A 14232-nucleotide genomic window follows, 5' to 3' on the forward strand; every position below is an offset into this window, starting at 1 on the left:
TCCACCGGGGTAAGCAGAGACTGAAATTCCATTTATTTATTTATTTAAATTCGGGGTAACACGGTTCCCCTTACCTAATGTACCAATTTTTACCTTCCTATCTTGAAAACGTATTAAACGTATATTTATGCTTCGATCCTGATATATTCCAGTGCAGTGACAAGTCCAGGGAGTGACGTGGGAGGTAATGGTGTCCACCAGTGACTACAGGCCAATAATTATGACCATCACCACGAGTAACGGTCATGTATGTGGCTTTCCTCATGACGTGGAAAACCACGAGGTTGAACCAAAAGGTTTGCCTGATTCTATCGCTTGGATAAGGAGGATGTTATAGTGTAGTATAGGTAAAGATACGTCACAGGGATTATTCATACATACATGCATCCATACATAAACTCACGCCTATCTCCCACTGGGGTAAGCAGAAACATTTGCTTCGATCCTGACACGTTTCATACGTTTTCAAGATAGGAAGGTAAAAATTGGTACATTAGGTAAGGGGAACCGTGTTACCCCGAATTTAACGCGAGCTGTTTTTGACGTGACGTGACTTTTTTTTGGTGTGATTGTAGATTTACCGCAGATGGCATTAACTACTTGGCCGGACAAATGGGAAGCGCTGACAGCTCTCACCCGGTATAACGTTTAAGACAATAGGCCTGATGGGCGCGAACCTCAGCTCAGGACGTCGTCTGAGAGGAAAAATATTTGAAAGAATTAATCGACCCTAGGGGGTCGATGGCGATAAGCACTGACTGAGGGAGATTAAACGCGAGCGAAGCCGCCGGCAAAGCTAGTGGTAACATGAATCTACCGCTCACTTTGTTCATAAGTAGTTACTCTAACTAGAAATCAATAATAATTACTTTTCCCATAAGTAATTATCATGTCATAATCATAATCCCAACAATAAAGAGTACTCAAATATTTTAATTAACTATTTGCTTCCTAGTTAGTGGTATCGAAAGGCGGTAGAAAAAATGTGTCAGAAAAAATACGGAAGTCAAACCTGCGCCTGAGCAAGGTAAACGACGCAGCGTAGTATTTGTCTACTCAAACCAAACCGATAACGCGCTTATCGAGAAAACGTCAATAATTACAGTTGTGGTTACGCAACAATCAGAAATCAGAAATCAGAAATCAGAATCATTTATTCAACGTAATTATCATGGATAAACTTGTTGAAGGTCAATGTAACATTTTTGAATTTACGTCATTTCGCAAGGTGTTATGGCTGAGGAGAAGAAATGACAAGAAACTGCAACAGCAACACATCTTTTAAAAACCAATGAGGATATACATTACAAGTTATTTAATAACTAGAGGAACACATTCAATACCAGACATTTTTATCATTTAGGTAGTCATTAATCTTATAATAAGCTTTTTTACATAAAGTAAGCTTCACGTGAGCTTTAAATTTATTTTCTGACAAATTTAAAATATTATCTGGTATTTTATTGTAAAAACGTATACATAACCCCAAAAAAGATGAATTTAATTTACTTAATCTAGAATTTTGAATAGCAATTTTATGTTTATTTCTTGTATTGTAAGTATGCCTTTCACAGTTTCTCGGAAGGAGAGATAAGTTTTTACGTACATACATAATGTTTTCATATATATATTGACTTGCGACCGTCAGTATATTTATTTCTTTAAACAGCTCCCTCAAAGAGTCCCGACAACGCAGCTTATAAATAGCGCGAACTGCTCTTTTTTGAATGATGAAAATAGTTTCTACATCAGCGGCTCGACCCCACAGCAAAATACCGTAAGACATTATGCTGTGGAAGTAGCTGAAGTAGACAAGTCTAGCAGTGGGTACATCTGTGAGTTGTCGGATCCTTCTGACGGCATATGCTGCTGAACTTAGCTTGCCCGCTAGTGATACAATATGTGGGCCCCATTGAAGTTTTGAATCTACAGTAATTCCTAAGAAAACTGTGTGTTCAACAAAATCTAGTTTCTCGTCGTTAATTTTAATGTTATTATTTACTTTCTTTACGTTTGGTAGAACAAATTTAATACACTTCGTTTTCTTAGCATTTAGAACTAGGTTATTTACTGTAAACCAACTTAGAACCTGCGACACAGCGCTGTTTGCTTCGTCAAATTCCTCTAACTTTCTGTCGATTTTAAATATAAGAGAAGTGTCATCCGCGAACAGCACAATGTCAGCTTGGTTCTGTACTACATAAGGTAAATCATTTATGTACACTAAAAAAAGAAACGGACCCAAAATGGATCCTTGAGGAACTCCCATTTGAACATGAGAGCCCGAAGAAGTTGTACTATTGATTTGTACCTTTTGTATCCTACCACCTAGATATGAATTTAACAAACTGAGAGCTCCATTATTTAGTCCATAGTGCCTCAATTTCAAAAGCAAGGTCTCGTGATCCACGCAGTCGAACGCCTTAGACAAGTCACAGAATACTCCTACGGCATTCTGCGACTTCTCCCAAGCATCGAAAATGTGTCGAACAAATGTCACACTCGCGTCTGTTGTAGACCGACCCTTAGTAAAACCAAACTTTATGTAATACCACATAGGGTTTTACAGGCGCTCTGCAAGTAATCCTAAATGGAGTCGGCAGAACAATAGGTTACCAGGAGATCTAGAATTACACCCAAACAGCGTACAGGGCCATGCGCACCCATTATAATAACGCCTTCAGGGCGCTGATGGGGCTGCGCCGTCACTGCAGTGCATCTAGGATGCTAGCAAAAACTGGAGTCGATAGCTTCTCAGCTATAATTAGAAACCGCATCGCATCCCTGATCCATCGGGAGTGGTGGTCGTGAGGAGCAGCTCCAACAGCCTCCTGCAGACTATCGCGGCAAAGCTGGACGTGGACAGTGCTATTATGCAGCACTGGGCCCGCATCCAACTTGCCAAAGACACTAAATTATATAATTATTTAATTGATTAATTAATTGTAATTTTTACTATTATAGATATAAAAAACTTTTGTTACTAACAATTGCTATGGGAAACGCTCGAAATAAATCATTTTTATTTTATTTATTTTATTTTATTTAAAATGGCCACATTGAACCATTATGGCTACATTGAAAATCGGCTGAAAATCAGCGTCATAGTCTAGCTACAGCCATTGTATAAGAAAACCAGGTATGCTCAAAAGTGACATCTACCATTTCAAGGTTAGCCCAGCTGACGTCATCCCACCCTGCGTTGCCATTTCGTAAAAAATAAATTACCTACGACCAATGTTTTTTATATTTATTTTGCAAGGAAATTGTGAACTTTAGTAAAAGAGTTACTTATAGTTTTAATATTTTTTATATTTGTGACAAGTAATAATAATTAAATACATTAGTCAGGAATTCACTTAATTTTCAATAATAAAATTTACGTCCTTGGAATGTTGGAGATACCAATTTAATGGTAACACAGTGGTAACACATACGTCATTAAAGGGCTAGCAATGGCGGCTTGTCATATGATTGAGCATACCAGGTTTTCTTAAACCAGCTAGGCTGTGACATTTGCTGAGATTTAAGTATTTTCGAATTTTAACTGCGGGCGATGGTTGACTGCTTTTACTGATGACGTCACTAGGACAATATTTCCATTTAAAAAAGAAGTAACTCATTTGACATGGGTGGTAAATACCCTAACTCGGTAAGCAAGTCTACATTTGTGGGTCGGAAACGCAACCAGATTATGATCCTGGATACATTAGTTATAGGGATTAACATAACTACTTTCTAAGTCATATCTGTTCTGGACTGGTTGGTCTTTTTACATGTTAATACTTTACGTACGTCTTTACGTCTTTACGTTAGTGACAGTAACGAAAAAAAATTGGACGTCTACTCGATGGTACAAAAACAATGTTAGGTGTTTTTCTTGTCAAAAATGTTTAACATATATAATATGATTTTGCTGCGATAGTTTTTAATATTTTTCCTTGTTATTTGCATCAGTTGTAATTATTTATACCCAAAAACAAAGATAAAAGATGCATAATACATGTCTGTTATCCATGAAATTAGAAGTTTAAACGAAGAAAAAAACTTAGCAACGCCATCTATCGTGTTTTTGGAGAACGCCGATTGGAAAGTCCGTCATTGCAATAGTTTGTATTGTAACAACTGTTTCGCTACTAAGTGCAATAATGTTGTTTAAGTATATTAACACTGCTCTGTAAATGTAGAAGAGATTGAATGATTGATTTTTTTTTGTGATTGTTGTTAGTGATTGTAGTTGTTGTTGATTGTTGTCGTAAATAGTGCAGCACATTTCGCTGGCAATCCAGCGCGGAAACACCGCCAGCGTAATGAGCACTTACCCACCGGGTGCGATTCGGAGCGGTCTTTACGACTAGACTTATCTGTTTTTTTGTAGAAGAATCCTCATCATCATCAGCCCATTAACGTTCCCACTGCGTAGCGCGCGTAGGGAGAACGGACCTTAAACCATCACGCGGGCCCAGTGCGGATTGATGGTTATTAACAACTGCTAATGCAGCCGGGACCAACGGCTTACCGTGCCTTCTGAAGCACGGAGGGGCTCGAGATGAAAACTTTTTTTTTGTGGTCACCCATCCTATGACCGGCCTTTGCGAAAGTTGCTTAACTTCAACGATCGCAGACCGAGCGCATTTACCGCTGCGCCACCGAGCTCCTTTGTAGAAGAGTAAAACACAATTATTTACTGCTCTTTTATCGTACCTACTAAAGATTAAGTTCAATTAAGTTCTTTAGTTCTTAAAATGTTAGGGACTTTACACAATGTCATACATACACACCTACTTTCAATTCAGTAAACATAATTTAGGTACTTTGTTACGGGACTTTACCTATCATTTGCGCAATTCGTTATTGTTGAGGAAAATCTTGATGACATGAGAATCTTTATATTAGTGTACTAGCAACTGACCTTTTTTCAGAACAAAGTAGGTACAGCTATGAAGTGTTAATAGGAAGAATCGATTATTTATAGAAATTTTAAAACAATTTTTAAATGATAAGTACATTTTAATTTTAATACGCACTTCCTCTCTTCACTTCAATGTTGATGTGCCCTACGGGGTCCATGTTTTAGTTCCTATGCCTATGTAACACCCGATTGTACTACATGGAATGCAATAAATAATTGAGTATTGGGTATTGAAAAGGCATAATTAAAGTATTGTGTAGATTGACCAGGAAATCCAAATAATAAACCTCCTGCAGCCGACGTCACGGAAGCGCTAGTGCTCAGCGGGACAACATTCAAAAACACAAACCACCTTACAAATCACTACATAGTATAAAACGAAGTCGCTTTTTCTGTCCCTATATCCTTATGTACGCTTAAATCTTTAAAACTACACAACGGATTTTGATGCGGTTTTCTTAATAGATAGAGCGATTCAAGAGGAAGGTTTATATGTATAATAACATCCATTAAATAGTGGAGAAATACTGTTATTTTTGAGGTTTTTAATGTGATGTCGTAAATAATTCCATTTTTTCCTCAGCATCGCACCCGAGCGGAGCTGGGGTGGGTCGCTAGTAAAAAATGAACCAGGGATGAACGTGGGTTTAAGTATTTGACAGCCAAGCAAAGTTCAGTTGAATTGTATGATAATTGGATTCAATTTTGTTTGGCTGTCAAGTACTTTAAGCCCACGTTCATCCCTGGTTGAAAAAGTTCACCGACGGAATAAGATCTTACTTTTTTTTAATTTCTTAAGTCGGGTACTCATGGCAAGACACGGAATCGTACAATTATTATTTACATCATATTTTTGTTTTGCACAAGTTGTGTGTATGAAGGTGAGAGGGGGGGGGGGGGGGGGGTAAGTGTGTGTATGTGTGTATATATCAGAAGTAATAAAAAAAATACAACACATACAGAAACCCACAACAGGTTTCCTTATTTCTCATGCAGCAATACCTTCCAGGCAACCATACTATTCTTCCTTATGTGGAACACTAACTTACATTAACAAAACAGAAAATAAACATAGTTTAGCTAATGATGTTGATGTTTCAGATGTCCTTAGAAAAGGTTTAATACGATCTACTCTGAACCGATTCACCGATTCTGAAGCGATTGATGAATGTGGAGGAAGCAAGAAAAGTGTGTCAGGATCGAATTCTATAGAATTCTATAGTCTCTGTTTACCCCGGTGGGAAATAGGCGTGAGTTTATTTGTATGTATTAACAAAACAGAAAATAAACATAGTTTAGCTAATGAATTATTTTTATCATTAATATGTACAGTCATGAGCAATATCATGTACCCACTTTAGAACCCTTTCGCACTATCATATTTGACATTTAATGAGACTAACGGTTTAATTTGTCAAAAAAGTCAATGTGACATGGTTTCAAAGTGTATACATATTAGTTCGTGACCATACTATTAATTATAAGGTGATTATCATGATTGCCGTTATTCGGAATTAGATTTTCCTCAATGGAAGTGTACTAATGAAGCGTCGTTTCCGGTAAAGTTTGATAATATTGTGAAAACTCCACACTCCGGTTCATAACAATTAAACAATGTAAAACACGATAGAAATGTTGTCAAAACGAAACAATTGTCACGCGACACAGTTCTGCGAACATATTACACGTTGCAATGTTGCAAATATGGACTCATCAACCCCTAGCATAATCCCGTTAGGGTCCGTTTACCTAACCTGAAGATTTGACAGGTCCGTTTTTTTACAGAAGCGACTGTGTGTCTGACCTTCCAACCCGCGAATGGAAAACCAGCCTAATACAGGTTAGGTCACATACCTCCGAAAATGCATGTTTTCCTTCACCACTGAGCACGTGATAATCATTTATGATGCAAACATGAATTCGAAATAAATTCGATAATCATTGGTTTAGGCTTGTGCCAGATTCGAACCTGCGACCTCAAATTGAGAGTCAAGCGTTCTACGAACTGAACTACCACGGCTACTGACTGACTACACCAACTATAGTAACATAACACACAACATCATGACTAACACACCTTGTAGGACCTACTTACAAAAACTTCTCTCTCTCAGTAAATAAAATACTTAAGCATTTCTCGGGAATGTGGGTTTCCTCACGATGTTTTCCTTCACCGTCCCTCACATAACCAGCCTATATACGTCCCACTGCTGGGCACAGGCCTCCCCTCAATCAACTGGAGAGGGAGCATACTCCACCACGCTCCTCCAATGCGGGTTGGTGGAGGTGTTTTTTTACGTCTAATAGCCGGGACCAACGGCTTAACGTGCCCTCCGAAGCACGGAATCACATTACTTTTTCAGACAATCTGGTGATTCAAGCCTGAAAAGTCCTTACCAGACAAAGGACAGTCTCACAAAGTGATTTCGACAATGTCCCCATCGGGAATCGAACCCGGACCTCCAGATCGTGAGCCTAACGCTCTAACCACTAGACCACAGAGGTTGTCACGGAGGCTGTGGAAAGTCCCTCATTGAAGCACATTTTGTAAATAAACAGACGTGTGTCCAATTAAGATAAGTTAATAACGTTTTTACTTTAGATTTTTTTTATTCTAAACATGTTTAGATGAAGTTGTGTATTTATTCGAGTTCACTGCGCAAACCTCTCTAATCTTGATCAAGTTTCTATTTATAGATAGCAGTTGGAAGTTACTTAATAGCTGTGCAACATTTTATGTCTTAATCACTTCGGTACAGGAGGCCACATCAAAGCAATTCTTCTAAAAAAGCAATGTTGCTATTTGACATTTGTTTGCATTGCGCACTTACTTTATATGCGCAAATGTTAAATTGCAATATTACTTTCTTATGTGAATTGCTTTGATGTGGTCTTTTTCACCCCCAGTTCACTTAATAAGCAAAGGGTCATGCTATGGAATAACCATTCTACTCTCTCAACCATTATACCAGGCTCAAATTATCTTTTAAACCGTTTTTTCAATTCTGCTCCGCAGTATCCAAACTCCCTGTTAGTTGCAGCTTCCGAATACATTCCGCTTAGGGATGGTACTGAGAGATAAAAAAAATGTAATAGACAATCCTGACGACCCGATTACTCTAAGAACTCAATACCGAACCCGCCGGTGTGGTCGACTATTTCGCTTATCGCTATAGGCCTACTACAGTCGATTAATTCTTACAAATATCATCCTCGACCTTATACATTTTCATCACTAATTTAAGAGCCACGCTCTTGTCGGCGTAGCATTCTCCTAACTCTCCATGCTACTTTTTTAGGGAAAAATAGGGCTGTGGTTTCCCTCTTGCCTTCCGCCCCGCAGTACTCTGTCTGACGCTAGTGGGATGGCGCCCAGAGTAGTCTTGCAAAGCCGTACTAGGACTCCTGACCTCCGCCTCTGAATAATACTGACAGTTACTGCTGCCCTCTGTCAGGTTCCAGGTTACAGTCCCTGTGACTTGCCAAATAAGAAATCTAAAATAAAAAATAAGTCACGTAAAAAATCTTCCCAGGGCAGCGGATTGAGTATTCATTCAGATAATCTATGTTTTATTAATATCAAACGTGTTTAAAATACCGTAGCCATAGCACAGTCTATAGGAAAGTACATACAGGAACCGCGCACTTTTAAAATAATCGTTGCGTAACTGTTCTCCACACGAGGATGTAAAGGCCTGTACACATTGGATACTGTATCTCTAATAATTTTACACTATTCTATTATAACTTGGGAAACTAATCTTTAGAGCCATATCTGACAAAGACGCCATGTTGGCGCCACTTAAAACCCTGGTGCCTCGTTGGTTGCGCTACCAACAAAGACCTGCCTAAAATGTCGTACGGCTATACAATTCGCGAGCGATTTGCTTTCTGTGCCGCGGGGGCTAGTGAGGTAGCGTTTAATACAACTGATTACCTATATAGAGCCCTTAGGTATGTATTGAATGTCGATTTTTTTTGTTGAAAATCACATAATATGTTATAATACGTTATAATATGTCATAATATGTATATATTATAAACGTAAGAAAGCCTACGCTGAAGTGCAAACATAATCTGAGTCCAAAATTTTTGATCTTCTCTTTGCGTACCTATTTCCCTAAGCATGGGTGTGTGACGGAACCAACCCCAATAACCAACATAATATTCGGAGTAAGGATCGGAGAAGCTAAGGGTGGCTGGTACGATGTGTGAAGGTAGTGCTTCTGGCTACCCTGATAGGGAAAGAGGGTGTGAGCATATTATGTTTGTTTTATTAAGTGTGTTACTTTTTTATACGCATTCCGAAGAACTTTACACCATGGGAATCCCATACTGTAGGGTAGGTACTTGAAAAGGTTTTTATAAACATTTCATAAGAAATACTAAGCCAAAAACAAAACGTCCAATAAATTTAAATATTAGACGATAACATATACAAATGTTTGCCATAAAGTTTGTGATATATGATATGAGAACAGAGAAGTAACTTTTGTCTAAGTGGCTAGCACAATGGGCATTCCAACCAAATACAAAGGACTCGATTGTTGGCAATAAAGTATAGGAATGATTGCACTTAACATATGCAATGCAGATGTAGAAAGGTTAATGGTTTTTGGGAAAAAACAACTTGAGAACGTGTGGGAAGAATGTTAGAGAGAACACAAGGATGGAGGAGTTGCCCATCGGCCGTCGCGGGGGCAGGTCGTGGTCGATGTGAGGGTTGTGAGTGGACTTGCGATTCGGACGTCGCGGGAGGAGGTCATAGTCGTTGTGAGGGTTGAGAGGAGTTGCCCATCGGACGTCGCGGGGGCAGGTCGTGGTCGATGTGAGGGTTGACGAGGACTTGCCATTCGGACGTCGCGGGAGCAGGTCGTGGTCGATGTGAGGATTGTGAGAGGAGTTGCCATTCGGACGTCGCGGAAGCAGGTCGTGGTCGAAGTAAGGGTTGTGAGTGGACTTGCGATTCGGACGTCGCGGGAGCAGGTCGTGGTCGTTGTGAGGGTTGACGAGGACTTGCCCATCGTACGTCGCGGGAGCAGGTCGTGGTCGTTGTGAGGGTTGACGTGGACTTGCCCATCGTACGTCGCGGGAGCAGGTCGTGACCGTCGGGAGTGTTGTGAGTGTAGTGAGTGGAAAGACTGTAGGGGTTGAAAAGACTGTAGGGGTTGACGCTGGAGTTGAGAAAGACGAGCCGGGTAGCTAGAGGGTGGAGTCGTACGGAGTTGCTGAGAGGAACAAAGCGATCTGAAACATCGGTTTCAGGTCTCAAGTAAGAATAGGTGTAAGATTAGGATTGGTTAGGATCATTGGGAATGTGACAAGTATAGGTTGGATAAGTCAGTAGATCAACTCTAAAAATTATATTGTTTCTATTGTGTTTGAATTATAATTTTGATACCACTGCAAGGTTGAACGTCTAAGTACTTAATTAATATCTACTTATATTATTTACCCACTAAATTTCTCTTCAACAACCGTTCCAAATTGACATATACGTAGGTACAAATGAATCTGGATATTACTAGATGAATTTTATAATATTTATGATTATTATTTTATTAAGTATATAAATTATGTTTTATATTATGACTATGTTGAAGATAATAATTATATGATTTCCTTCTCAACCTTCTATTGAAAGTTCCTTAACTTGACAAACCTATCTTGTTGAAATATCCTGAACGGGAGCACTCTGCATAATGACAAGTGAATATTTTTGTGTACATTATTAATAGAATATGTTATTCTATATACATTTAATCATTTGAATACTCTGTCATACGGTCATACCTGCGTTATTTATTAATATTCTCGATAATATCCAGGCCGTTATCCTAACGCTCGATCGTACTTCATCATACTACTATTTATATAAATAAATTATCCACGAGTTGCAGTCCTTTGTGACGGACTAACGAAAGCCTGTCTATGTTACTATCATCGAATATTATCTGTTATATTACTTGTTTTAATGCTCTTACTCATTTATAATAATATCAATACTGGACATAGTCACGACATTTATCGCACCACAAGTTAACGTGTCCTTGGGTGTAGACCGACATTTGATGAAATGCTGATATTGTTTACCAAAGCTAAGAATATTATATTGCATGTTTTGCATATGAGATTGACCATTCATCAAATTTGATGATACTAATTGAATAAAGTAAGCTATGAAGCTGATTGGTGCTGAGTGCTGCTCATCCCAAATCCTTACACTTTATTTTATACTTCAGAGATAGTTCATCTCTACAACAAGGCCGAATGGCTCACCATTACAAAATATATCCCTTTCGGAGAGGGGCCTAAATCAGGGTAGGGCCTCATTCGCCGAAGAGCGTGGTCGGGGCTCGAAAAGGCACCCTATACCATTACATTGTTGGTATGGGATTCTAATCCTTTTCCTGTGTTCCTAGATCTTTCACAATAATAAAACCCTAATTCCTAAACAAATAAATCCTTATTTAACTTAACCTACCTATATTTATAATTATTTATTTTTATATTAGATACTATTATAGCACTCTCAATTTAATCTCAATTGACAATACTTCAATATTTCAATCTATATCGTATTCAAGTTTATTACTTATGTCTCTCATTGTACCAAATATAAATACCATTCTAGTACTCCTCTAAATTCTCATATTAATCTAATTTAATTTAGTCTCTTTATTGATTTGTAATAAATCTATAGTAAGTATTTATTAAAATATTTTACATATAATATTTTATAAGTATTTATTCAACTGTATTTCATTTACTGTATATTGTTTTATATTGTATTCTATTTATTTATGACATGTATAGTATAATATGTATGGCATTCTTAACGTCTCCTTTCGTACGTTCATCCTGATCTCAACATACCTTCATTCAAAGAATCTGAGTTATTACAAAACACAACGTAGAGTCCTAACCATAATATACTAGACGATCACATTATTATTAATTGGCTAATTAAAATCTACTTTCATTATTTTACGAATTCGTTTTACAGCTGCATGTTATATTTTAAGGATTTCTTGATTTGATATATTTTTATCTGCTCGTGTCTGTGTACCTTTATTTCAGATGGATTATATTATGCTTTATCAAAGACGTTTGAATATGTCTGTTATATGTTTTCTGTGCTGTGTGAATTTTCCTTACAGGTATATTTTTATACGTACTTATAGGTCAAAGTAGATGATTGTAGGGATATATAGATTTAGGCAGGTGTTTAAACGAGTTGCGAAGGGGGGGCGTTACATTTGGTGCCGTGAGTAGGATAGTTCTAAGGAAGGGGGGTGTGTTACATTTGGTGCCGTGACCAGGATATGAGGTCTCAAATGTTGAGTGATGGTTGAATGTCTTGGGGGCGTGGAGTTATAGTATTATCAATTTTATTATAAATGTTATTATGTATGTATGTTTTCTTTATAGATTTATATGTTCATTATCCTTACATTTTATTTAGGTCTTATAAAAAAACAAAATATCAGAATATTTAAAAAAAAAATCCAATAAAATTAATTTATCAATAATTTTATTAATATATTACTCTATTATTATTACTGTATTATTATTATTTTATTATTAATTATTTATCAAAATATTTACGAAAATAATTTAAACGTCATAAAAAACACAACATTAAATTCTTAACTATTATTATTTTATTACTTTTTGAAAAAGATTAAAGGTGTGGTTAGATTCTATTTTAGTATTATAGTATGGGTATTTTGAATATATTGCAAATAATTAGTAGCTTCCAACGCTTTTGGGGTAATTTCTTATCTTAGATATTGGTTAGTTATGAACTTGGTAGAATAATGTAAATTTTATTTTAGGAATATTTACATTGAAATAATTAATATAGCAGTAGTTAACACAGATATGTGCATACAATTGATATTCATTTGACATTAAAAATTACTTTTGTTCCAAAAGGGGTGGTTACATGTGTGAATTCTCCTTTCGTACGCTTTTTCTAGTTAAATATTAGGTACATGGTAGTATTGATCTTTATTGCTAACACCTAGCAAAGTATGAAATACTCTTTGGTAGCAATACGGATAGGTAACTGGCTACATTGTCAGGACTTATTCAGTTCGTAATTATTCAGATTTATTTAGTAACATATTAAATTTTGATTTAATTGAGAATTTAACAAGCATTTAGAATATAAGGATTAATTTTAACAATTATATAGAATTATAATAAAAAGTATGTAGTCTAGCAGTGGACAGACGTAATATAATGCTCATTAGTTATTTTATTGTCATAAACATTAAAATATAAACCCAGCAGTGAGACATTATACTAGTTGATTAAGTATGGTTGTATACTATGTTGACCTTAGTATAAATCATGTAATGGTTCATCACCAGCAGTTTATCCTTTACCCACACTAATGTTAGAGTACGATGAAATATGTACAGATTATGTGATGCAGTAATTATTAATGAAACTGTTGAGTATATATATATATATTATAAGTTGAGCAGTGGAACAAATATTGGTTGTGTCTGCCCTACAACCCAACAGGGGATAAAAACAATAGAAGAAGAAGAGGATTGTGTGTTTGTATGTATGTTGTTATGTTGTTGTTTGTATGTTATGTTGAAAATAATTCTAACTACGGCACAGTTCATGTATGAGTAAATGATGTGTATGATGGGTATTTTAATTAATTTCTTGAGAACGAAATTTCTAAACGCAATTGTTAGACAATAGGGTTTGGGCTCTAAAGGGACATTCAGTCTTATAACTGTAAAATATCCTTCGGTGACTTTAATACTTCCTGGTAGAGATTGTACTTCTGATTAGTCCAGTTGGGAACATGGGTGTGAGTTATGTGTGTATGTCTCTCGTGTGTGTATGTTACCCAACAATGAAGCGTGATGCCCAGCAGTCAAACAAATTGGTTTATTCAATGGAGAGTAGTGATCTTGTATGATTATTACACTTGTAGTTATTAATAATTTTGTTATATGCCCAGCAGTGAACACAATGATTATTTAGTTAATCGGAATAGGATAAGGATAGCAACGAAAGTGCAAAGTTGTCTGGTAAGGTAACTCTGGTCATCTTAGTGGATTGCAAACCAGATATGTATGTATGTTATGAAGTTAGGATTAGAAGAACAGAAATTCGGTTTATTACTTTAGGGGTTGCAATATTAAAGGTGAGAGCTCGCAGCTAGAAGTAGTCCCAGTAGTATCAGGTTTAATTGATTTCTTTCAGATCGATATTACGTAGTGTTAGGGCAATCAATGTAGTAGTAGACATGGTGACTGAACATCGCATGGAGGATTATTAATATTATTTAT

At 36.8% G+C, this 14232-nt stretch overlaps 1 protein-coding gene across 2 annotated transcripts in view; it reads left to right on the plus strand.

Moving 5' to 3' along the window:
- The window catches only part of LOC126371714 (cationic amino acid transporter 3), a 64140-nt gene that overhangs the window by 13257 nt on the left and 36651 nt on the right, over positions 1 to 14232 (plus strand). The window contains exon 1 of one of the 2 annotated variants that reach the window (XM_050017043.1): positions 6733 to 6752. The exons of the other annotated variant lie outside the window; for it this stretch is intronic. The gene's annotated coding sequence lies outside the window, so the exon portion shown is untranslated. Of the gene's footprint in view, positions 1 to 6732; positions 6753 to 14232 lie in introns of those variants that run through there. 2 annotated transcript variants of the gene reach the window in all.

This window comes from Pectinophora gossypiella, chromosome 13 (genome assembly GCF_024362695.1).
Source record: "Pectinophora gossypiella chromosome 13, ilPecGoss1.1, whole genome shotgun sequence".
NCBI lineage: Eukaryota > Metazoa > Arthropoda > Insecta > Lepidoptera > Gelechiidae > Pectinophora > Pectinophora gossypiella.